General features: G+C 36.6%; 1 protein-coding gene and 2 long non-coding RNA genes across 8 annotated transcripts in view; 2 read left to right on the top strand and 1 right to left on the bottom strand.

Annotated features, from left to right (window-relative positions):
• LOC101893598 (homeotic protein female sterile) overlaps positions 1–25,400 on the bottom strand; it is a 284,910-nt gene that overhangs the window by 14,686 nt on the left and 244,824 nt on the right. The window lies entirely within an intron of this gene.
• On the top strand, positions 11,345–12,634 carry LOC131806040 (uncharacterized). Its single transcript, XR_009343936.1, has 3 exons — positions 11,345–12,034; positions 12,130–12,250; positions 12,314–12,634. It is a non-coding gene; the product is annotated as an uncharacterized LOC131806040 (long non-coding RNA).
• LOC131806039 (uncharacterized) lies at positions 12,718–24,139 on the top strand. 4 transcript variants are annotated; one of them, XR_009343933.1, is made up of 9 exons: positions 12,718–13,525; positions 14,779–14,812; positions 15,456–16,309; positions 16,380–16,432; positions 21,972–22,083; positions 22,146–22,317; positions 23,472–23,540; positions 23,635–23,755; positions 23,819–24,139. It is a non-coding gene; the product is annotated as an uncharacterized LOC131806039 (long non-coding RNA). The 4 variants fall into 4 exon arrangements; XR_009343934.1 differs by having other exon boundaries at positions 15,369–16,309; XR_009343935.1 differs by having other exon boundaries at positions 14,779–15,278; positions 15,352–16,293.

Here is a 25,400-nt window from a genome sequence, read left to right as displayed (position 1 = left end):
CCCCACAAGACTCCACAGCACTAATTGCATCTCTGAGAGTGGATTGAATGTGATGATGAGAGTACTACAGTTGTAGTGTGAGGCAATGTAAAAACAAAAACAAAAAATATGCAAAACCGCCAAAATTTTTGTGCTTTTTTTGCAAACTGTCACTCAAATGACAATTAAACAAATACTAAGAAATTTGTTATATTATTTTAATAAAACACCACAAACAAAACAACAAATTCGCCAAGCTCTATAATTGGCAATACACAAAAGAAGTGTATATTGGGGTGGAATGTTTGCAGAAGTCAATTGGATTAAAAATAACTGAATAGGAATCTATTTGGAAAATGGATTTAAGAAGGCAATGCACAGTAAGACTATGAAAATAAGAGGAAAGTTAAATCTTTTACAACGGAAAAATAACAATTTTATATGTCTTGTGTTTTTTTCTTAAGGAATAATGCAATTTTGGAACATTATCATATGTTTACTACATAATAAAGAGGAAGATTTGCCATATTATGGAACTTCTAGATGATATGCCTCATGGGGGATGGTTTAAAATGTTAGCTAACTTATTTTTAATTTAGTTTATTAACTTTACCTTGGCATTCGCCAAAATGGAAATGGAATGAGAGACAATATCAGCAAATGGCCGCTACGTTAACAGAAGTCAATTGGATTAAATTCTGAATATTTAATTGGAATTAGATAAGAGGAAAGGTAAATGGACATAAAATCTCCTACAAAATGTGAAACTATACATTTCATTATCAGTTTTTGTTTAAAGGAAGTTTAAGAAGCATGACGGCAAGAAGTCAAATAAAGGTGGGAAGCCATTTGCGGTTTGGCTATCCACAATTCCATAAATAATTTCCTTATACTTTCCTGTAATGTAAGAATACATAAAACGCTTTTTTGACTGGCTTAAGTAAAATAAGGTCCAATGATACACAGTCTGATGGTTGGTCAGGGCGCAGGATTGGCAAAAGGCCCAAATGCAACCGATCGATCCACAAATGCGGAAAGTGTTCGGTTGGAAATAAGTAAATGTAAATTATTTTTATACCCTCCACCATAGTATGGGGGGTAAGTTAAGTTTGTCATTCCGTTTGTAACACCTCGAAATATACATTTTAGACTCCACAAAGTATATATTCTTGATCAGCATAAAATTCTATGTCGATTTAGGGATGTTCGTCCGTCTATCCGTCGGTGGAAATCACTCTAGCCACCGAACGGAATGAAGTAGATTGATAAAAATTTACTCAAATGTATATATTGGTATTGAAAATGGGCCATGTAGGTCCACATTTTGGTATAGCCCCCATATAGCGGTATCTTCCGATATTCGGTATTTTGATGATTTTAGCGACATTATTCAACGAAATTGAGTCAAATTCCATATTTGAATATCGTAATGGGTCCTACAACATATGATGGAAAATTGTCTATGCAGGTCCACGTGTTAGTATAGTCCCCATACAACGGTACCTCCCTTTATTCGGTGTTTCGGTATGCTATTAACGACATTATTCTCCGGAATTGTTTCCAATTTTGTATTTGAAGTTCGGAAACATCACTGTAGCCTATGGCATCCACGTCTTCGTATAGCCTCCAAATAAAGGTTTGAGCGGTATTTTTCGATGGATTTTTTTTTTTTCATTTTCAAGATCCTTCCGAGTGGTGGAGGGTATATAAAGTTCGGCCCGGCCCAATTTACCTTTTTTTTACTTGTTCTTTTTGGTTTTGGGCAAATCACAAGACGCATCTTAAAGCGAAATTGCGAAGGAATACCGTTAATTTTTCGGGCATTTGAAGGAAAGAAGGACCTGCATTATCTATAGATGAAGGTCCAAGGACATAAGAGATAGTCTCTACATAAAGAAGTCAGCCGGTTTGAATAGCATTCATACTGATTTTGTTAATCATTAAAATGAGTTCACTCCCCCATGCATTATAGCTGCAGAACTTCGACTGCCTACAAAAAGTAGGTCCTACGATATAAGAGATAATTTGTATATCAAGAACGATATTAGATATAGTCTCTTAATTAAGAATTCAGCAGGAGGAATCCAATCCCCCAAGTATTCTTGCTGCAGAACCTTTGCTGTCTACAAAAAGTAGGACTTACGATATAAGAGATAGCTTGTATATCAAGAATGATATTAGAGGTAGTCTCTTAATTAAGAAGTCAGCAGGAGGAATCCAATCCCCCATGTATTATTGCTGCAAAACCTCGGCTGCCTAGACCAACTAATAGAAATTTACGAAAGGTATATCCAGCATATGATACAGGTCCACATACAACACTCCCCGCCAAACCTACCAAACTTACTCCTAGGAATCTTTGGCTACAGCCTAATCAGAGTACCTGATTTCTTAAATGGGAATTTTTAAACAGATCATGATTAGCACATTTTACTCAACGAACTATGTTACTGCTCCAACAACATTGAGGATGTAGGGGGGCTTTTCGTGCCCCAAGTATTATTTTTATATTTTACGAATATTTATAAAAATCCATTGTTTCACCCCCTGATTCTTTCAACAATAAAAAATGCGAAGGATTTTTGTGAATCTTGTTTAGAATTTAAAATTTGATGGAAGTTTTGAACGTTCTCATTCCAGATTTAATGACAAGAATTGTTGGATTCATAGTTTCTTATTTTCTTTTTATTTAAGCATTTGAATAAGAAGGGGTTTGACATCGAATATATTAATAAGAAATCTTCAATACAAACATTTCTACTCACATTTCTAAACTAAATATCACAGTTTGGTTTGGAACGTATCAAACTTTTTTTGGTTTGTGAAAAAATCAATTTAATTAAAAAAATGAAAAATGCAAATTGTTGTATTTTTGTGGTTTTTTCTTTGGACCACCCTAATATAAATAGGTATAAACAAAATTATTTTTTTGTATTTATTTGTGTTCACTACGTCGTCACATGAAAAAACACACGAATTTTTGTTGAAGCTAGGTAGGTAGGTATTTTTTTTTTTTTTTTTGTTATTGGATTTTTGCTCGATCACTTTCACTTCGTTGAATGAATTAAGAAAAAACTGAACACGGAACTTGGCATTGCACTAAAAAGATTGACAAGAATTTATTGGATTTTTTGTGAGGGGAACAACAAACATAGATTGGCAGAATAATTTAAACATTTTTTAGATTAGATTTAGCTGGATACTTTTTGAATTTTATTTTTCAATTTCTAATTTTTATTTCAATATTTTTTAAACTTTTTTCTACTATTCACAGACGAAAACCGAAATAGGTATTACATTTACACGTTTTTTCAACTCGGCAGATACGGAGAGAGGTGCTTTCTAACTCTTACACAGCTTTGCGCGATTGCAAACAAACCAAAAACACTTAATTTTTTTTTTGTTATAACGAAACAAAAAATAATAATAAAAAGCCCGTAAAAAACACGGCAAGAAAACAAAAAAACTGTGAACTCTTCGTCGTCGTATGCCCGCAAATGAAAAGCGCCTCGATCAACGGACAATAAAACAAAACACACATATGCAGTTGTGTGTCTAAACGAGTGTGTGTGTTTTACTGAAACACCGAAAAAAAGTTAAAGAGCAGCGGCCAAATTTCAACTAAACAACCAAAAAACAAGCAAATACAAAATAATACAACAACAGCGAATGCGATGAACGTGGACGACGAAGGCAGCGGTAACAACAACAAAAACAACAACGCTACGTTGTTGTCAACAAACGGTGAAAAAGTATAAGAATTGAATTAAATTCTTATCACATTTCACGGTGAAAACAACAACGAATGACGACGACGGCAACTACGACGACATCATCATCGTGTACAGCAATAGCAACTTAAATGTGTGTAAAAGATACAACAGCAGAAAATACATTACGACTATGACAACAACAAAAATAATAACACCACAATCGCACACACATCACACATTTCAGTCAAAGTATTTAAATCCAAATGCGGGTTTCCACACATTCATTTCGCATAATCATCATCAACGACCAGCCAACCAACCAACCGACCATAGATAGATACCCCCAAAACGAATTCCAACCAAAAAAAAAAAAAAAAAAAAAAAACCAAACCAAACACAACAACAAAAACAAGAAAATTAACAAAAACGAAACAATCTCACTGAAAGAGAGTCTTACAGGGGGAGGAGAAGGGCGGTAGTCTACTCCACCAACCAACCAACCAAAGGAGTACGTATCTCTTAAATTGTAAAACCTATCTTCTCTCGACCGTTATCAGAAAAGCACATGTGTGTGCTCTCTTTTAATTGTCTGTTTCTCCCGCACTCGAAATAATGAAGAGCAGATCACTACCATCAACAAAGAAAAGCTCAACAATAAATTGCCACCAGACTTGTTGGTGTTTTGACTATAATTTACTACTACAGTGGCTCAGATAAGTAATTATTTGAGCTTCCTTTATGATGTCGAAAAATAATTGCAAAAATTTTAAATTCTTGCAGGAACAAAGTAAATATCCAAAATCTACCGTGAGTGGAATTAATCCATTCAATGTGGTATAGGCCGATCTCACCAAGTAAAGATTTTACACATCGCATTATTTCTATCCAAATAAGATAAAATTCAAAAATAACATCCAATATCTCGTACAGTGGAGGATCGGCTGGAATATTATATTGCGGTCTTAAATGTGGTCTAAGTTGCAAAATATCATCGTCTTGATGGCTCATACATTGAAAGCATGACTGAATAATCATCTTGTGGTCTTACAGAAGTTATTTACCCTATGGGATCTTACAAACATCAGAGACGACGAACCAATTCACCGAGGGCTGACAAAAATTCGATGAGGTCTTACTCTAGAAATAATGTTGCTATTATAATGACAGAAAATATGACGATGAAGCGAAAAATGCTCGCACCTTCCGCCCGGTTCTAAAGTATCATGGAAATGAAGGTCTGAAAAATATACCTGTGAGTCTTATTCGATTGGAAATTAATTTTGACTCAAAGGGATATAACGACTTTATTCAAGCCAGAGTAAAAATACGACGATTCACGGAGATCTAGTGAAGGCAAGGATAAAATAACATAGCGTGGTCTTAAATGTAGTCCAAATTTTACGCTTTACATAAATTTCACGATACGTAAAGAATTAAGATGAAGGGTCACTCTGTCGTACTAGGTGGAGAAACGACTGAAAGATTATTATGTGGGAAATTAAGTTAAATGACGAAAAATGCTTGGCGAAAATGTTTAGGGGCAATAAAAATTAGCTGCTACCATACGACCTTATATATGGACCAGGTTTAAAGATAAATTCAACTTTAAGGGGCATACCAATTTTATCGTGGCCAAAACAAAAAGGGACCTTTTTTAACTAACAAGTGCTCATTAAGGCTTCTGGAGGTTGAGGTTGAAGCAGCAGCGTGAGGAAACTAAAATTTAGGCACAACCAAACTATAAGGCTTCATTTAAATAGAGCCATATAGGACAGACGAATTGACAAAATGTGGGTACTGCAGGCGTTGTACAATTCTTGAATAGGCCTTTATTGGAACTCACATTAAACGAAAACAAATAATTCCCAAAAAATTCCACCAAAATACCTTAGGACAGCCTTAAGAAAAAATTTCGCTTCATATCGTCTTTATTCTGACTAGAGGAAAAGGTTTATAATACTGAAAAAATTGACTAGCTATTGTTGCCCACAAAATTTCAGTTTGATTTGATATCTCTCCAAGATAGATGCTAGGGCGTAGTAAGTGGAATTGTAATGAATTAACGAAATATTTTGGCGTGAAAGGACACATATTTAGTCAGAACGAAACTATATAGCGGGACTCGTCTTTGATTGGGCTGGAAGTGAAAGAGTTATTATCTTTATAAATCCATTAACTTATTAAGAAATTTCGCCGAGATAAAGAGCTCTGAATTCACACGTCAAATTATCGGTGTTTATGGAACTATAACGGTAACAAACGATACTAAATCGTTCCTGTTTTCTGAAAAAAATTACAACTTATGAATCTCTTCAGGTTGTTATTAGCCCCCAATGAGGCAATTTTGCTTGTTTACATATCCATAAAGCCAAAAATGGGCATAATTACTGTATAAATGTCGACTCGAAAATGTCGGAATATCTTGGGTCAATAAATACCCTAGAGAGCGAAGCGTTGTCGTATGGGACATTTTGGGTGGCAGAATCTGTATGTTGTACACTTTTAATTCAAGTCTTTCCGCCTACGTCAATCTGAGCTACCGCGAACGGCTACAGATCGACTCTCTACGGATTTCATGTAGTCTTAGTTACGGAAAACGTATTTTCTTCACTGCGAATTTTTTACTAATGAATGCGGGGTTTCAAAATGGCAAATGGAATTGCGAAAGGCCCGCTCAGTAGGTCGATTATGTTGAGCGAAATGCACGGAACATATTTCTCACAGAACATAATTTTTCGTAAATAAAGTTAAACGATTTTTAGACTTTTCTGAACAACACACATATGGTTTGTCAATAATGTTATTAAAAAAATATGTACATGTATAGATTAATTACCCCATAAATAAGCTCACATATAAGCGTAAGCCAAGTTCAATTCCAAGTTCCTTCACATTAATTTTAGTTCTCTAGCATTTAACCAAACCATGTCACTGTACCTTTGTATCGCTTGAGCTTTGCAACTCTCAAAACAGATTTAATAGAGAAATACAAAAGCACTACGCCACAATCCCACAAAGCATTTCTCTCGATCGAGAACAACACATCGAAATCATGCACATTCAAAAGTTAACAGTGTTCTCTGCACGAACACATTTATCAATTAGAACCGAGAGACAGAGAGGGAGAGACAAAGATATGGCAATGTGCAATCAAAAACACCAATGGACACCATTGCTGGAATTCGACAGCACACACAGTAAATCGGATCAAATCATACCCCTAAAATTAAACGAATGACCGCGCCACTCTCACTCTCGGCAACAGTGCATACTATTTGCACCTTATGGCGTGTCGAGTACCTTCATACGTGTGTTGTTGAGGTGATTGATACAATGCAGGCATGCAGGCAAGCAGTTCATTGATCTTTGCAAAAAAAAAGTCAGTCAACAGTCTGACTTCTATCTATGATCGATAAAGTAAAGCAATTGGGGAATAGACCAATTTTTGGGGCCAGCAGAGCATTGATACAAACGTTGCCTATAAGTCCATGTAATATTCGAGTCGTGACATTAAATAGTATACCTTTTCTGTTTTCGTTAACAGATTTAATAAAATTGGTGAAGAAGTTGAAAAGTCCCAAAAAAAAATCGGATAAAAAATAAAACAAATAATTTTTATTTTCAATCAGCAAAACGCAGACCTAAGAAAAGCCCAATAAGACAAAGTCTTAAATAATTAATATAATAAAACAATAGAATTATATAAGCTGATTACATCATCAGGACAACTATTAACATTGGATTTGGTTTTAACACCTTCAGGGACTGAAGCCGCATTACGTGAAAGAAAATATCTAGGGGTCATATTACTGTAAAAAAATAGATTTCACTTTAAAGGGCATGTAGACTTTATCTGAGCCAGAGAAAAAAGGCCACCTTGAACAACATCGGGCTGAGAGGACAAATATTAAATTTTTAAATATTTAAGCAGAATCCAACTCCCAAGAGTTGTAAAACAAAGTTAACTATGATACGGCCGGTCAGGAAAGAATTGACAAGTTTGTGGTTGAGGATGCATTTTTATGGTACCTGGAGAAAGAAGGACTGAAGATATTCAGCTTCATCAGTTAATATATATCGAATATATCATTATAAAAGTCACAATTTATTTACCTCTTTTCGCCCTACTGTTCCCCAACCAGTTAAGATTTTCGTGATTTTTTTTTTTAATAAACTGACCATTTCTTTATTCTATCATCCCCTGCACCAACATCATTTCAATAAACATCTGCTTGAAATACAATAAATCTTTTGCCTAATTGAAAAAAGCACCAAGACGGACGAAATTTTCTGAACAATAAACACCAAAAAATACCGCCAAATCTTTATTGTCTGGCGTTCGTTTTTTTGGGTATTCTAAGCGTGAAGACAATGGGAAGAAAGAAAGAAGGGAATGCCCAGCGGAATAAATAACGAAGAATGAACTACATGATCACTAGCCACAAGATACATGGTCGTCACAATACTACCCTGGTGGTACCCTACTGTAAGACTATCCCTAAAATGTAAATATTTGAAACAATCGGAAAAGTACATTATTTAGAAAGCCTTTAGGATTTTTCCCATTTCATTAGTGAGAATATCGTTAGAGGGGTATATTGGTTCGAAATGAAATAGTTTTGACAATACGACACTGTCTTGGCAACACATATATTAATGTAATGCCAGCAGTGCATTGGTAGAGGCCTACGTGGTCAACATCTCCAAAATAGAGGACGATTGAGGCTAGCTACTCTGACCTCTGAGGTCAGCTACTCCACAATAGAGGTCGCTGAGATCAGCTATTCTACAGTTGAATCTTATGAGGTATTCTAGAGTATAAGTCTCTGATGCCCTAGCACAGCTACTCTACAGTAAGCGCTTTTGATGCTAGCTACTATACAGTAAAGACCTCTGGGGCTATTTACTTTTCTATGGAGGTGCCTAAGGTAAGCTATTCTAAAATAGAGTAGCCTATGAGGCCAGATACTCTACAGTTGATGCCTATGAGGCCAGTTATTCTAGAGTAGTTGTCTCTGAGGCCAGCTACTACACATTGGAGGACAGCTACTCTACAGTAAAGGCTTTTGAGGCTAGCTACTCTACAGTAGTGATCTCTGATGTCAGCTACTCGACAAAAAGGTATCAGAAGTCAGCTTCTCTACAGTTGATGCCTATGAGGCCAGGTATTCTAGGCTTGTAGTAGAGGCCTCTATGGTCAGCTACTTTACAATAGAGGCCGCTGATGCCATCTATTCGACAGTTGATTCCTATGAGATCAAGTATTCCAGAGTAGAGGTCTCTGAGCTCAGCCATTTTATTATATATAATCAAATTTTCTGTTAAGTTATAAGTTTGGAAAAAGCAATCACTTTAAAAGTGAACGAAAACCCGGGTAATTCAAAATTACCCCTATTGAAATTCCCTAATTTCTTTGAGGATTCTCAGGGCTATAGTCTTGGATAATTCGGAAGTTTAAGGGGTTAGGATCAGTTCCAGGTAAGTGTATTTAGTGTAAGTGTATACACATTTGTACCACCTCAAAGAAAATTTTGCAGATCTTTGAGATATAATGTAAACAATAGTGAAGCAGCCTTGTTTTACATCCCCGTGTCAAATTTCGGAAAGTCTTTGGACTTTTTCAATAAATTTGACAATTTTTTGTTGAGACGCCGATAGTATGGAGCTTATAAGTAATAAAATATAAATATATTTTATACCAAAAAGTTGAATTTGACCACTTTGCTATATCTCGTTTTAAGTTCTATTAAATTGTAGCCTCATCCTTTAAGATTGCGATTTAAGATTCCTTTATAGGAACAAAATTTTCGTTTTCCGTCATTGATTCCACAATTAAGATGTTATTTCAAAGAGAATCTCTCTGATCTATTGTAAAGTTGCACACAAATATGTAAACAGAGCTGGGTACTTGACTCTCTCACACTCTCTCTGTCAAACAACTGTTGCGCTCTGTCGCCATTCTCTGAAAGAAAGCATAATGTAATGCAGTTTCAGGAAAGCAGCGACGGCGGCGACAGAGCATCGTCAGCAAGACAACGAAGAGAAGTTAACAACATCAACAACAATTAAACCCAGCCAGTCAGCCGATTGATGCAACGAAATGCAAAGCAAAACAAAAGCCAACAAGGAATCTTATAACAGCTACACAAAACAATAAAGAGACATGTAAAAAACAATAAAATAAAATAATATGGCAAAACAAAGTCAAAATTGCGTTATGACGTCACACAAAAATGCAGTCCGTGTTGCGATTGTGTGCGAGCGAACGAACGTATGAACGAGAGCAACCTATAAATAAAGGTCAATGACCGACCTTGGCATGGCTGGCATGCGAATAAGTGCAAGAGAAAAAGGCTTACACTCGGGCCCAACAAAACAAGAACAACAGGAACAACTCTTGGGTAAATTAAAACAGCAACAACAATTGAGATATTAAAAAGAGAGTGCACACATGTGTGTGAAACAGGGAGAGTGAGTGAGTGTTAGGTGGGACAGGGCAAATGCTTTCAACCAGTCATTTGCAAATAAATTCCCTGCTAAATAAAGGCTAAATATAAAAAAAGTTGTCTATCATTTCTTTTTGTTCGAAGAAAAGATAAGCCAATACACTTCAATCGTTGGCTTTTTCTAGCGGGATCTAGTTCCATGTTCTATGCCACAATCAAGTTTGTCAAACAACAACAAACGAAAATCTTATCATATTGCCAAACATTTTTATGTTTAACATATTTTTTTATTTTCTAAAAATATCAACAATTAAGTGTTTGTGTGGCTGTGCGTTCGTTCCAACCAAACTCGCAACATGTATGAGATCTATGTGTCTGCTATTTATAGCTCGTGTTCACTATGCTTCCGCTCGTTTCGTCTAAAGAAAGTTTTCCGACACGTCTACGAAAGATAAACGTTCTAAAGAATGAGTGATGGCTGTGTGTGTTTGGCTGGTTTGCTACTGCATGGCTACGCTGTGTGTGGGCAACGGCAAACATGGCGCCGTGGCTTAGTTGGTTAAAGCGCCTGTATAGTAAACAGGAGATCGTGAGTTCGAATCTCGCCGGGGCCTAAATTGTAATGTGAAGGAAGTTTCGATTCCTCACTTTCTTTTGGATTATTTTTCAAAGAAATTAAATAAAAGATGGGATTTAATTGAATAAAAAAGACTCCAAAGGAATGTTTGAATGAATGAAAAACACAAATTTAAATGAGTTTTTCGACGTTTTGTTTTTTGATGTTAATCAAAAATTTAAAAACTTACGAACACAGAATGCATGAAAAAGTATTAATAAACCTATTTTAAATAACTTTGAAATAAATAAATAATTATAATGGCGTCCAACGTAAATAACAGAAGCAGTAATTTTTTAACGTTTGAAGCAAAAATGAGCAAATGATGATACATCCACAAAAAGAGGACGTTTAACTTAACCGCAAAGACAACTAAAATGAAAATGGCACCCAATATGAGGATAATAGTATTTCTTAAATTGTCAGCTGAATGTTGAACATTTTGATTAACATATTTGGAATGGTGTTTTTCTTTTCCATTCGATTTTGCATGGAGAATCTATATGGGTAATTTTATACTACAAGGATTGCCATCTAACAAATCTTCTTAAATACTGTAACAACCGTGATCTAGAAAAACGAAATGAAATCGCTGTGTTGATCATTAAGTGGCGTTGCCGGTATGCTGGCGTTTAGCGCGGCTATGGCTCGTCGGATTGGGGGTTGGTTCTTGCCACTTGCAGATCTTTTCGGTTGAACAAAACAAAAAAATCATACCGGACTTCAAACTAAATTAAAAAAGGGGGTAAAAAGAAGCCTGAAACATGTCAACAAAAAATTTAAAAAGAAGAAAACGTTCACCTAACTGCAACCAAATCCCAAAATAACCTTAGTTTTTTTCACAGAAACAGTGCTCCTGGCGGCTGACCAGCCAGGAGATAGCCCTCCCTCCGAGAACACCTCTCGCCATGACGTCTACTCATACTGGACGTCCCAGATCTGACCCTTGACTTACCACATTTTATCCCATCCCCACCACCTTTTTAATAGGGCTTTAAGCCGAAGACATTTTTATCTTTTCAGGTTTAATCCAGTACATATTTATTAAAACTATATTACATATTTGGCAAAAAAAACAATTCATTCCATCGTAATTTGAATCAAAATCTAACAATTTACAGCGAATTATAATATAAAAATTTCAGAAAAAAACAAAGAATTGCCAATAAAAATCAATTTTCGAAAGTAATCTTTTCTTTTTGTACTTTTAGGGCTTAACGGCGGGCACCCAGAGTGTAGAACCTTGACGGCAGCTTGTGACTAAGGCTTTTTCCCAAAACGTAAGTATGTACGAATAAGTTCGTGTTTCAGCTTTTTAATTATATTCCTCGGTCAGAATGTAAATAATATTTTTTTTTTTTGCTTTCAATTCCAGCTGAGGACGAACAAAGGAATGTAGGTCGATACCACATTAAATCGACAATCTAACCAATGCCGGGTAACCTAACCTTGAATTGAGCTCAGTTCAATGTCGCGTACCTGCATACCAACACAAAGTAAGAAAAAAAATTTACTATTAACTCGTTTGTTCACCCTTCTAATTTATTTCTTCTTTTCAGAAAAACCGCGGAATTTAATTATGTTGCTTAGTCGTCTGTCTGTCTGTCCGGAGTTTCATGTATTAAATGTCGATTGGGAATGATACCAAGCCACGCTGGAACAGCAATGGCGTAAACTCTGCGCCTCCCTCGGTGGATTGGATGGGCGATGGTGTGGCTTGTAGGCTCCAATTCTTCAGGAATTTCTAGGTTTAAGATTTATTTTCTTGGTTTAGATTTTTAGTTAATTGTTGTGGTTTTTCTTTTCAATTTTGTTAAATTGTTTCGAAATTTTGTTTTAAATTTAAGTAAGTTCAATTTGTCTTTTAATTTTCAATTTTTGTGAAAATTATTCGTTTTGTTTTAAGTTTTATTTCAACTTTTCGCCTTTTGTCGTTAACTTTTGCTTAATTATTTTAAGGCTTCCAATTTTGTAAAAAAAAAGTTTGTATTTCGTGTTGTTTGTATATATGTTTCAAACAAATAAAAACATTGAATTCACTTCTTAACAAGTGGTTCATCACCAAAAACTTTGTCGACTTTTTTCTTCGCTGGTTACAGGGAGCCACACATCCAATCTTCTTCGCAGGTAAATCAAAAAGGACCGATTTTTCTTACAATTTTTGCCAGGAAATTCTGGCTGCCATTTTCCTCGCTTAATTTTTCCATTTTCTTTTTACATTATTCCCTAATATTGACATTTAAGTAATTGGAATAATCAGCTGTTTTTTAGTAATTGTTCTTCTTCTTCTTCTAGCTATCAATTATTTTCAGGGTTACCCCTTTTAAAGGCGCACACCACAAAGCCGACTATCCTGCTGATATCCTTATCGAAGGATAGGGGGAAAAAAAGTGCGACCTTTGGTTTAAAAATGCAAAAAAAAATCAATGGTTTGATATGGTATTTACAAAAAATCGGTGTTTGGCATCCCTAATAATCGCAGTCTGGCATCCCTAACTCTGATTTTCCAAACTAAAATTTAATTTTGGTCTGATTTATTTATTACAATATTAAGCTCCATTAGCCCGTAGGAACATGGTATAATGTTTACGTCGTACGCCACGCGTTATCGTTTAGTCTGATGTAAGTTGACTACCGATAGTAGTGACTATCGATAGTAGTGACGTTTATGAATGAAAACAATCGGAGTACGCGTCTATTGTAATTTTTTTTGGCGGATTGGAGCACGGACGGACGGAAAATTTTGGAGCTGCAGAAATGATAAAATTTGGGTAAGTAGAGTGAAAAAAAAATTATAGTGTATTATAAATTAATTATAATAAAATAAATGTGAATGCCGGGTGAGTGAAAATAACGTGTATAATTAAAGTGAAAAGTGAATAAAGTGCCAAAGAAATGATTGAAAATTACTATCATAAACATACAGTGCGGGTGTATGTGCGAATAGTAACTTGCAAATAATTGCATGGAAAAAAAAATATCCAGAGAAATCTGAGAAATTAATAACGAAAACTAAAAGAATAATAGGAAATATGATAAAAAGAGTGGTTTTAATAAAACAAATTCAATTAATTTCCTAAAAATATTTAAATATTCTAACCAAAAAAAAAAATGAATGATTTCCCTCCAGTGTGTGTGTGTGTGTGTGTGTAAATAAAAGTTGCATTTGCATTTACAATGAAAAAATGCACTCATTAAGAAAAAATGTGACTTTGGCGGAAATATTAAACTTCGAAAATCTATTACAATGATTTCGAAGAAAAAGAATAAAAGAAAGAGAGCGAAATGAAAAAAATAAACTCAAAGTACGGAACAATAAATAATTATGGAGGAAAATAGTGAAATTTAAAATAAAGGAAGAAATTGTGGAATCAAAACAAAAGTGCAAATAAGGTGATACTGTGCCTAATGAAAATAAAAAAAATTAAACCCAAATGAATAAAAGGGAAAACAAAGTGGAACTACTAGTGAAAAATCTTCATTAAATTTTATAAAATACTTTATGGAACATTAATGAAATTGAAGATATTAAAACTGGAATCTGGCAAATAAGTGGAAAAATAATCTAGTGTTTCAGTGATCGGACGGACATAATAGTTTATTTTTAATGATGGAAAATTCAATTGAAAATAAAAATTAAAAAGTTATCAGTTAATTAAGAACTGTGCAAATCAGTGTCTAAATGAATGAAAAATAAAAGTGAATGAAATTGAAATACTATTGTGAGTTTATTAAAAATGAAAATTTTTTTTAAAATTTGCAAAATTTGGTTTCGGTAAATTTCAAGTGGAAAATTATGTGAAATATTCTGAATTTTAATACAAAAAATTAAATTTAATTAACAAACGAAAATTATAAAAGATAAAATAAAGAAAGTTATATAAATCGGACGGACATATTCGGTGTGATTGTCTAAAAGTAAATTTTTACTCTATTCGTTCTAAATTATATTTTGATTTTAACTTAAAGTTTCCTCTTTTTCACAGATAACTAATACTTTCTCTTTCTGTTCTTATCTTTTCAGATTGGCGACTGCCTACGTTTGGATTAAACGAAAGGTAAGATTGAGACCAGATATTTTCTTTTTCTGTAGGGGTACCCTCAACTAGGTCCACACTTTGGTCAGATTGTTGGATACGATATTATTTCAAATGCATTTAGATGTGTTTGATCGTGTCTTCCCGCTTCCAGACTCTAACGTCGTAAATCGATGACTGACAGCTCTGCGACCTTGTGTACAACACTCTTCTGCCTTGTGCCATAGTTGCGTATGGGAATATAAAGGAAGAGTGCACAAATGGTCAAGGACAGTCACAACGTGACTGCTCAGGAATCGTAGACATATTGTTAGAGTCGGTAAATCTGGGATGCTTCCGTTCGTAATCCAACGGATTCTTTCTGACCACTGCTGCTGGTGTCTAGGCGAGTGGCCTCCTATGGTTACATGAAAAAATTTTCCATGGTCTCAATAATCAAAAGACATCTAGAGAAGTTACTCAAATTGGATATTGCATTCACAAAAAGGTAAGTAAAAAAAAATAGAAACGCTAATAATTTAATAAGAAAAATATTAATACTTCCTTTTTTATCTTTCCAGACATTTATTACCTACAGGCGACTTAATCTGCCTCTCCTGTGAAACCAGGAAATTATATTTGATGGTAAGTTCGAGTAATCCTGTTCTCCTTTTTTCTCCAACAGGTGTACCATCGACTAGACCTTCAGCTTTTGTCAGAATGTCGGATACGATGGTTTGCAAATGCACTTAGGTGTATTTGTTCTTTTTGTCTTCTGGCTTCCAGACTCTAGTGTCGTAAGTCGGGTGAAGGACGGATCTGCGACCTCGTGTACAACAGTTCCCTGGCCCGTGCCAAAGAGCGAACGGCTACTGCTTCACCGCGAAAGGGGAATTGCACTAATGGTCAAAGACAGTCACCAGGTGACTGCTCCGGATGCGCAGACATCAACTAGAGTCGGTAAACCCAGAGTGCTTTCATTCGTACTCTGACTTCACAATTCTGACATCTGCTGTTAGAGTCTAGAAGATTGGACTCCTGTTCGGATGGAAAAAAACAGGGTTCCGAACTTTACCAAATATTCTAGCCGAGACTTGTGGTGGGACTACAGTCGGCGCTTCAGAAATGAACGTAAGTTGTAGTTTTAATTCTATTTCGTAGTTTTTGTAATTTTGCTCTGGAAAATGAGAAAAATTATGAGAACTCAATTTTTTATAAACATAAATTTCATAATTTATAACCAAAATTTAGCTAAAAAAAAAATTTGTAAGTATGGCTTGAGATGGACATTTCAAATTTAATTTTATTTTTAAGTTGTTCATTTTTATTCGTATTTTTCTATTTCGCCAATAATCCTACATAATGATATTTCACTAATTCATATTTTTTTTCTTTTCCTTTATGGCTCAAAAACTGGAGAAATTGGGTTCAACCCTTACCCATTCACACAACTACACACCACTCAGGAAGGAAAAGCTGTCCTACAGCTTGTTAAAAATTCGGGAATACTAAAAGGACATTTCGTAAGTAGAAATTCAGGTTAGTCCTCTTAACATTATATCTTAAATAATTGTAATAAAATTTGTACTTTTTTTTTTTTTTAATTCAGGTACTACTTCAACTAAATTCAATTGGATCTTCCGGAACTCTTTGAAAATTCAGGTGAGTATTGGAAAAATTTGAACTTAAGTTAGCTTTAAGTTAAGTTAAGATAGAATTAAGAGTTAAATTTTACATATGCGGATTGCGGATTAGTATTTCATTTTGAGATCTCCGCTTCATTTTAAAATTCCACTTAAATTAACTGAACAAAAAAAAAAAATTCTATCCTCATATATATGCTTTAGACTTCGTTCACTATATATATGCAAAGAGAACAAAAAAAAAAATAATTAGAAGAATTTAATTCATCAAAACTAAAGCATTTATTGCTTCAAATCTTTAGCGTGAAAAATGCCAATGGGATGCCCTTTAAGATCTTCTACTTCGTAAAGGCATTTCCCAACTGGCTTAACAATGCGACACTTGAAAAATTTTTTATCAAGTTTAGCATTATAATTATTTTTAAAATCACTTTGCCTGAAACTTCTTCGGAAAACTTCTTGCCCTGGGATGAACTTGACCTGACGACTTCTAAGATTATAAGATTTTTCATTTCTCAAGTATGCCTGGTGCAGACTATTTCTTATCTTTTCTCGAATAAGATTCTGTTTTACCGAGTTTGGAATGAGTGTCGTCTCGGGGTCATTAAGAAGTTTAAGCTTCCTGGCTAATTTATAAAGACTAGCATGATTTATCATATTGACTCCAAAGAGCGCAAAATAAGGGGTAGTTCCGATGGAACTATGGACAGAAGATCGCAGAGAACATTCTATTTCTGATAAATTTTGATCCCATTCTCGGTGATCTTCTCCCAGATATGCCCGAATCGCTGATAAAATAGATTGATTTACCCGCTCCGAGGCATTTGCTTGCGGAGAGTGAAAAGCAGTTTTGGTGTGGTTTATACCAAAAAGTTTAATCATATCTGAAAATTCTTTGCTAATAAATTGTTTCCCATTATCTGACACAATAACTTCTGGGGTTCCAAATTTATGAAATACTTCACTAATTAAAAACTTAACTACATTTCTTGAATTTGCTTTGGCCATGGCTTTTAGCAAAACGTATTTCGAAAGGTGGTCTACCACAATGAAAATAAAACTGTTTCCCGTTTTGGTTCTGGGATAAGGACCTAAGAAGTCTACATAAATTCTTTGAAAGGGTCTTTCTGTAATAGTCTCGGCTCCCATAGATGGACGAAGAGTCGAATTGGCTGGTTTTGTCTCTTTACAGATATCACAATTTTGTACAAAATTTCTAACTTGAGTATTCATATTTGGCCAGAAAAAGTACTCTTTCACCCTACGAAGAGTTTTGTGGAAACCTCCATGAGAAACTTGTGGTGGACAGTGTGCTTTTTCAATTATTTGCTGGGTCATTTCGCTGGGTACCCATAACTTCCAGGCGAAATCTTCATTAAGGGGAATTCCGTCGTAGAATTGAGTTCGTTTACATACCAAACCATCAATCACTTTTAGATCGGGAAGTTGTGAAGAATTATTTTTGATGGTTTCTATTAAGGCTAAATAATCGTCTGCTTTAAAAGCTAAGGAATCGAGATCGATTAAGGCCTTCACATCTAGCGAAATCTCCTCCATATCATATCTTGATAAAGTATCAGGTACTATATTCTGGGTTCCTTTACGGTGCTCTATTTCAAAACAATATGCCTGCAACTGTAGGCTCCATCTAGCTAACCTTCCGCTCAGATCTCGATGTGACATGAGCCATTTTAAACTGCTATGGTCCGTTATAACTGTGAAAGGCATCAATTCTATATATGGCCTGAATTTTTTAATGGCCATCACTACTGCCAAACACTCCCTCTCAGTCACCGAGTAATTTTTCTGAGCAGAAGTCAGTTTTTGTGAAAAATAAGCAATGGGATGTTCTCCACCCTCATCGTCTCTCTGAAATAATACTGCCCCTATTCCCAAGTCTGAGGCATCGCTTTGAACATAGAAGTGTCTGTTAAAGTCTGGGTGTGTCAGGACAGGACTACTTACAAGGGCTTGTTTCAATTTGTCAAATGCAACCTTGGCCTCCTCTGTGAACGTGAATCGTTTTCCTTTCTTCAGGGTCTCGAAGATGGGAGCCGCAATGGTGGCAAAGTCGGCAATGAACCTTCGATACCACCCTGCCGTACCCATGAAACTCCTCACCTGCTTTGCTGTTTTCGGGTATGTAAACTTCACTATTGTTTCCACCTTTGCCGGATCAGTTTTAAGTTTGCCACCTCCAACAATGTAACCCAAGTATCTAAGCTCTTTGAAGCAGAACTTCGACTTGGTTACATTTATTGTGAGTCCTGCTTTAGCCAAACAACCTGCCACCTGCTCTAGCAATCCCAGGTGAGTGTCGAAGTCTGGCGAAACAACCAAAAGATCATCCAAGTAGACGAAAACTCTATCACGTAGTGCGCCAGGGATCACTTTATCCATTAAACGGCATAACCTTTGGGCTGCATTGCACAGACCAAAGGGCATGACGGTAAAATGGTAAAGCGGTCGTCCAGGCACTGTGAATGCAGTTTTCTCTCTACTTGAAGGATCCAGTGGAATTTGCCAGAACGCATCCTTCAGGTCGACACTAGAAATGAAATAGGTATCCCCCAGCCGACTGAGCAAACCTTCTATATGCGGCAATGGATAGGCGTCCTTGACCGTCAGTGCATTGAGTTTGCGAGCGTCCAGGCACAAACGGTTCTTTTCGCCCCTTCGGACTAGAGTAACCGGATGACTCCATGGACTCTCGCTCTCTTCAATCACACCTAGCTCTATCATCCTATCCAATTCCGCATACATAAGTTTCTGCACAGCCGGGGAAACGGGATAATGCCTATCTTTCACCGGGGTTGCATCGCGGGTGTCGATTGAATGGACCTCAGCTGTAGTCTTTCCCAAGCCATACTTGGTAAAGCAAGGAAATTTGTCCTTCACTATTTGCAAACGAACTCGTTGCTCCTCGGACAAAGAATGGCTGTTAACATCACTGATCTCAGGCTCACCACAGAGACTCACTTCCTGGAGTGACAAACCGTCCACCTGAGCAAACATTTGGAAACGTTTCATGAAGTCTACCCCCAGAAACAACTCACGACTCAGAGAAGGAACAAGATAGAATATGATAGAATGCTCCTGCTTTCTAAATTTGACATTAGTTGTCACCCTGCCAACTATTTTATGTGGGCTTCCATCAGCTGTTTTAATAAAAGTATGGAAATGCTTAATTTCCAATCCCGCTCTCTCCACAAAGCTAAGGCAATTTTTCCCCAGACAGGAAACGGAGGCTCCGCTATCTAGCAATCCCTCTATTTCTTCACCATTGATATGCAGTTTGGTATATAAACGATTATCTTCCCCTTCAAATATGGTAGCCGAGGCTATTTCCTGACGAATGCGTCTTCTCCTCTTATAACGCTCTCTAGCCTTCTTAACTTTATTGGAAACTTGACCAAAAATTCTTTCTCTCGCCTCGCAATATTCTCTTACTCTGATATGTAGTGGTTTCAACTCTCTCAATCTCGGTTTTACTTCTGACTTTCTACTTTCTTGTTCTACATTCTTCAAAATAGAAACTTTAATACTGGAACTACTACTACTCTGCTCTGGGCTTAAACTGGGGTTGACCTCACCTGCCCAGACTGAGGTGGGTTCCTGTGCCGGTTTCCCTGACACTTCGGACAATCGGGGACGGTAACACCTTCTTGGCCACACCTATAGCAGAAAATCTTTCGAGGCTCTCGGCACTCCATCCAGCTATGACCCATAACACCGCAGTTCCAACATTTATATTTGGATGTCATGGTCACGGCATCAACTTCAATTTCACCTCGGGGTTCCTCTTCGATCTGCCAATCGAGCTCGTGCACTTTCTGTGGTGTGTTGTAGCGTTGCTGCCTTTGGGTCCATAAAAGATTTTCGGCTTTCTTCACTTGCCTATAAAAATCACCCAAGCTATTTATCTGAGCCGAGAAGATCATTTGGGCTAAAGACGGCTTAAGGTTGCCTCTCATTATTTCCACTATCTCGTGCTCCCTGTATGGTGACTTTTGCTGTGTCCTTAGCCGCAGTACATCATTATAAAATTCTTCAAAATTCTCGTGTGGTAGTTGACGCCGATTTAAAATCTGCATCTGAAGTTGGAATTCATTTTCAAATCTTTGGTATTGCGCCAACAAAGCACTTTCTAACTCCTTCCATGTGCGAAACTGGACCAATTTCCGGTGGTTCCAATACCAATCGAGAGCTGGTTTTTCCAAAAGTTGATGAAATTTGGTGATCAATACTTCATCTGGGCAATTGTAATCTTTTTTAAGTTCACCCACTCTGAAGATGAATTCTTGGACGCTCATGGTTTTGTCGGTACCATCAAAAGATACTCCCCATTTCGCCAAATTAAAACGCCCGGAGATCTCTGAGACGATACTGCTTGGATGTGGACTGGTATGTGTCTCGTGTGGCTCTGTCCGCATGCCTCTGCTGTAGATATTAGGCAACCTCTCGGCCGGCAGTATTGTGTGGGTTTGGACTCCGGTGACTGGTGGTGGTACCGATAAGCTGGTTGGTGGTTGTGCTGGTGCACCACTCGATGTGAACCCTGGTGGCGGTTGGTTAACAGGTCCAAGTGACAACGGTCTAGGATCGTGAATCGGTGGTGGATTTACTCGCTCCGGATATGGTAGTGTGTAACCCCTTGCTAAATTAGGCTGCTGAGACGTTAAGCCTGACGCCAATGCATGTGAAGACAGAATGACTGACTCCAAGGATGTGCGGGCTGGTGCATGTGCTGCCGCTGCTGGCATCGCCAAACCGGCTTGTGAAAATAACTGATTAGTGGCGTCATTATCCCCCAACAACGAACGCTTGGTCGCTTCAGCAATTCTAGGTATCAGCACTCTCAATCTTTCTTCTTCCTGTTGACGGTATTGCAATTGGGACAGGGCGATGGCAGGATTAATAATTTCCCTGACGCCTGCGCTGACTGCTGGATCTGCCGGCGGAACAACTGGTCTATTCTGCAACCCGGTCAAAACACTATAGTTTGGTGAGGCCACGCTTCCATGTGACCAAAAAGACGTGTTAAACGAGTTAGCGGCCTCTTGCATGCTTAATGGAACTGGTGGCGGCGCATATGAATTGGACATTGATGTTGAAATACGTTGAGCTGGGACGTCCCCATGTGCTAAATGTGAAATATGAGAAGCAATGGGACCACTATGCGCGGCAGTTGTAACCTGTTGTGCGTTAGAAGGAGCGATGTGAACCGCGGTAACAACACTGCTTACGGCTGTAGCTTCGGAAGTGGTTACCACCCCATTTTGCCCTAATATCGGTCTACCTGCCAAACCTGCACTCGCAGCTCTAGTAAGAGGCATATTGCTACTTGATCTAACAAACTTAGCAAACAAAAACTCGAAAAAGCGAAAAAATCAAAATGAAATATGCCAAAAGATTTGCTCGAAATTAAACCACACGGTGGTTTGAATTAAAGAAAAAAAAAATAAAATAATAAAAACAATTGTGGTAAGTAAACTAAAAAAATCAATTCAATGTAATTCAGTTCTTTCACAATTAATTCACACTTTTCACTTTTACAGGTTATTCTGTACGGCATACAAATTCTATTATCCGGCAGAATAATTTGATGTTTAAAAAAGAACTGGAAAAAATCAAATAATGTTAGGTGGTGGATTTCTGGTCAAAATAGTGGTAAGTCAAGGTCAAATAAACTGTTTCTGTATCAATTTTTAATATGTTTCACTTTTTTGCAGGGATTTGGTGAGTTACACTGGCAAAACTGTGGGATTTAAATGAAGTAAAAATGAACGGAGAAAAATGGAATATGGAATAGGCGGCTTACTCAGACATCCCTAAAGAGGTTCCATGACAATACGACCAATGGTCGGAAGCCAAAATTGTCGCAGGACCGAATGGAAACTCTAGGTAAGTCTGAGATCAGCTACCAAATTCCGGGTACTGAAATTAAATATAGACAGAAACTAAAATCTAAAAAAAAACCCAAATCAACAAATTCGTTTGAGAATAACAGTTCATATTTGCGTAGCAGCGCGTCACCTGCCTTCTAATCGGCTGCTTAGACGGGTCTCCACAAATGAGAACTGTTAAACCAGACGAATTCTTTCAACTTTATAACTTTAAGCCATCTGAAATTTAAACTTTACTAAAATATGAAATTTTATTAAAATGCTAGTGCAATTAGAAGTATCAAACTTGAACGACTAAGCCACTAGAAAAAACTAAAAATCATATTTTTCCAAATATAAATGATGTTTACCCGAGTCTTCGATGAAGCAACGCGTCAGGATTCTTAATTATACCTAGACGGGACTCATTAAAGATTCATGGTAAACACATTTATACACTACGACTAAAAACTATTAAAAACTAACATGTCTCAGGCCCCACGTTCTGGGCGCCATTTTGTAACAACCGTGATCTAGAAAAACGAAATGAAATCGCTGTGTTGATCATTAAGTGGCGTTGCCGGTATGCTGGCGTTTAGCGCGGCTATGGCTCGTCGGATTGGGGGTTGGTTCTTGCCACTTGCAGATCTTTTCGGTTGAACAAAACAAAAAAATCATACCGGACTTCAAACTAAATTAAAAAAGGGGGTAAAAAGAAGCCTGAAACATGTCAACAAAAAATTTAAAAAGAAGAAAACGTTCACCTAACTGCAACCAAATCCCAAAATAACCTTAGTTTTTTCACAGAAACAGTGCTCCTGGCGGCTGACCAGCCAGGAGATAGCCCTCCCTCCGAGAACACCTCTCGCCATGACGTCTACTCATACTGGACGTCCCAGATCTGACCCTTGACTTACCACATTTTATCCCATCCCCACCACCTTTTTAATAGGGCATTAAGCCGAAGACATTTTTATCTTTTCAGGTTTAATCCAGTACATATTTATTAAAACTATATTACATATTTGGCAAAAAAAACAATTCATTCCATCGTAATTTGAATCAAAATCTAACAATTTACAGCGAATTATAATATAAAAATTTCAGAAAAAAACAAAGAATTGCCAATAAAAATCAATTTTCGAAAGTAATCTTTTCTTTTTGTACTTTTAGGGCTTAACGGCGGGCACCCAGAGTGTAGAACCTTGACGGCAGCTTGTGACTAAGGCTTTTTCCCAAAACGTAAGTATGTACGAATAAGTTCGTGTTTCAGCTTTTTAATTATATTCCTCGGTCAGAATGTAAATAATATTTTTTTTTTTGCTTTCAATTCCAGCTGAGGACGAACAAAGGAATGTAGGTCGATACCACATTAAATCGACAATCTAACCAATGCCGGGTAACCTAACCTTGAATTGAGCTCAGTTCAATGTCGCGTACCTGCATACCAACACAAAGTAAGAAAAAAAATTTACTATTAACTCGTTTGTTCACCCTTCTAATTTATTTCTTCTTTTCAGAAAAACCGCGGAATTTAATTATGTTGCTTAGTCGTCTGTCTGTCTGTCCGGAGTTTCATGTATTAAATGTCGATTGGGAATGATACCAAGCCACGCTGGAACAGCAATGGCGTAAACTCTGCGCCTCCCTCGGTGGATTGGATGGGCGATGGTGTGGCTTGTAGGCTCCAATTCTTCAGGAATTTCTAGGTTTAAGATTTATTTTCTTGGTTTAGATTTTTAGTTAATTGTTGTGGTTTTTCTTTTCAATTTTGTTAAATTGTTTCGAAATTTTGTTTTAAATTTAAGTAAGTTCAATTTGTCTTTTAATTTTCAATTTTTGTGAAAATTATTCGTTTTGTTTTAAGTTTTATTTCAACTTTTCGCCTTTTGTCGTTAACTTTTGCTTAATTATTTTAAGGCTTCCAATTTTGTAAAAAAAAAGTTTGTATTTCGTGTTGTTTGTATATATGTTTCAAACAAATAAAAACATTGAATTCACTTCTTAACAAGTGGTTCATCACCAAAAACTTTGTCGACTTTTTTCTTCGCTGGTTACAGGGAGCCACACATCCAATCTTCTTCGCAGGTAAATCAAAAAGGACCGATTTTTCTTACAATTTTTGCCAGGAAATTCTGGCTGCCATTTTCCTCGCTTAATTTTTCCATTTTCTTTTTACATTATTCCCTAATATTGACATTTAAGTAATTGGAATAATCAGCTGTTTTTTAGTAATTGTTCTTCTTCTTCTTCTAGCTATCAATTATTTTCAGGGTTACCCCTTTTAAAGGCGCACACCACAATACCAAATTTGAAACAATTTAGTGGATAAATGTGACTAGGATTATCAAAATTCCGAATAGCGGTGGGTATCGTTACATGTGCGCTATAGGAAAACGAAAATATATATGACTTACAAATCCCAATTTTTAGACAAATCCCTTGGAAAAAAGTGGCAAAAATCATCAAAATACCTAATATCGGGAGGTACCGTTATATGGGAACATACAAAAACGTGGACCTATATATATAATGTTTCGGCACCGAAGCTAGAACCAAGTATGTCTTACAAATCCCAATGTTTAGACAAATTCGGGGAAAAATGTGGTAAAAATCATCAAAAACACCGAATATCAGAAGGTGCCGTTGTATGGGGGTTACACCAAAATGTGGACCCATATATACCATGTTCCGCCATCAGAGCTAGAATCCATTGGGAACTACAAATAGCAATTTTTGGGCAAATTCGTTGGAAAAATGTGGCAAAAATCATCAAAATACCGAATATCGGGAGATACCACTATGTGGGGACTATACGAAAACGTGGACAAATTTTTGGAAAAATGTAGCAAAAATCATCAAAATATTGAATATCGGAAGGTACCGTTGTTTGGGGCTATACGAAAACGTGGACCGATATATATCATTTTCAATACCAACCATCATAGAAACAATACAAGCGGTTCTGCCAAATTTTAAAGCTCTACGTCAAATAATGTGGGCTGTAGCCTGATTTCAATAGAAGAAGTCGTTGTACTGACACTTCATTTTTGAAAGAATGAGTTTAAGAGACTGTCATAAAAAATTCTAGGAATGCAGGGT

This window comes from Musca domestica, unplaced genomic scaffold (genome assembly GCF_030504385.1).
Source record: "Musca domestica strain aabys unplaced genomic scaffold, Musca_domestica.polishedcontigs.V.1.1 7, whole genome shotgun sequence".
Taxonomy (NCBI): Eukaryota; Metazoa; Arthropoda; class Insecta; order Diptera; family Muscidae; genus Musca; species Musca domestica.
The sequence above is the reverse complement of the archived record's forward strand: the minus strand, read 5'-3'. Positions and strand labels throughout refer to the sequence as shown.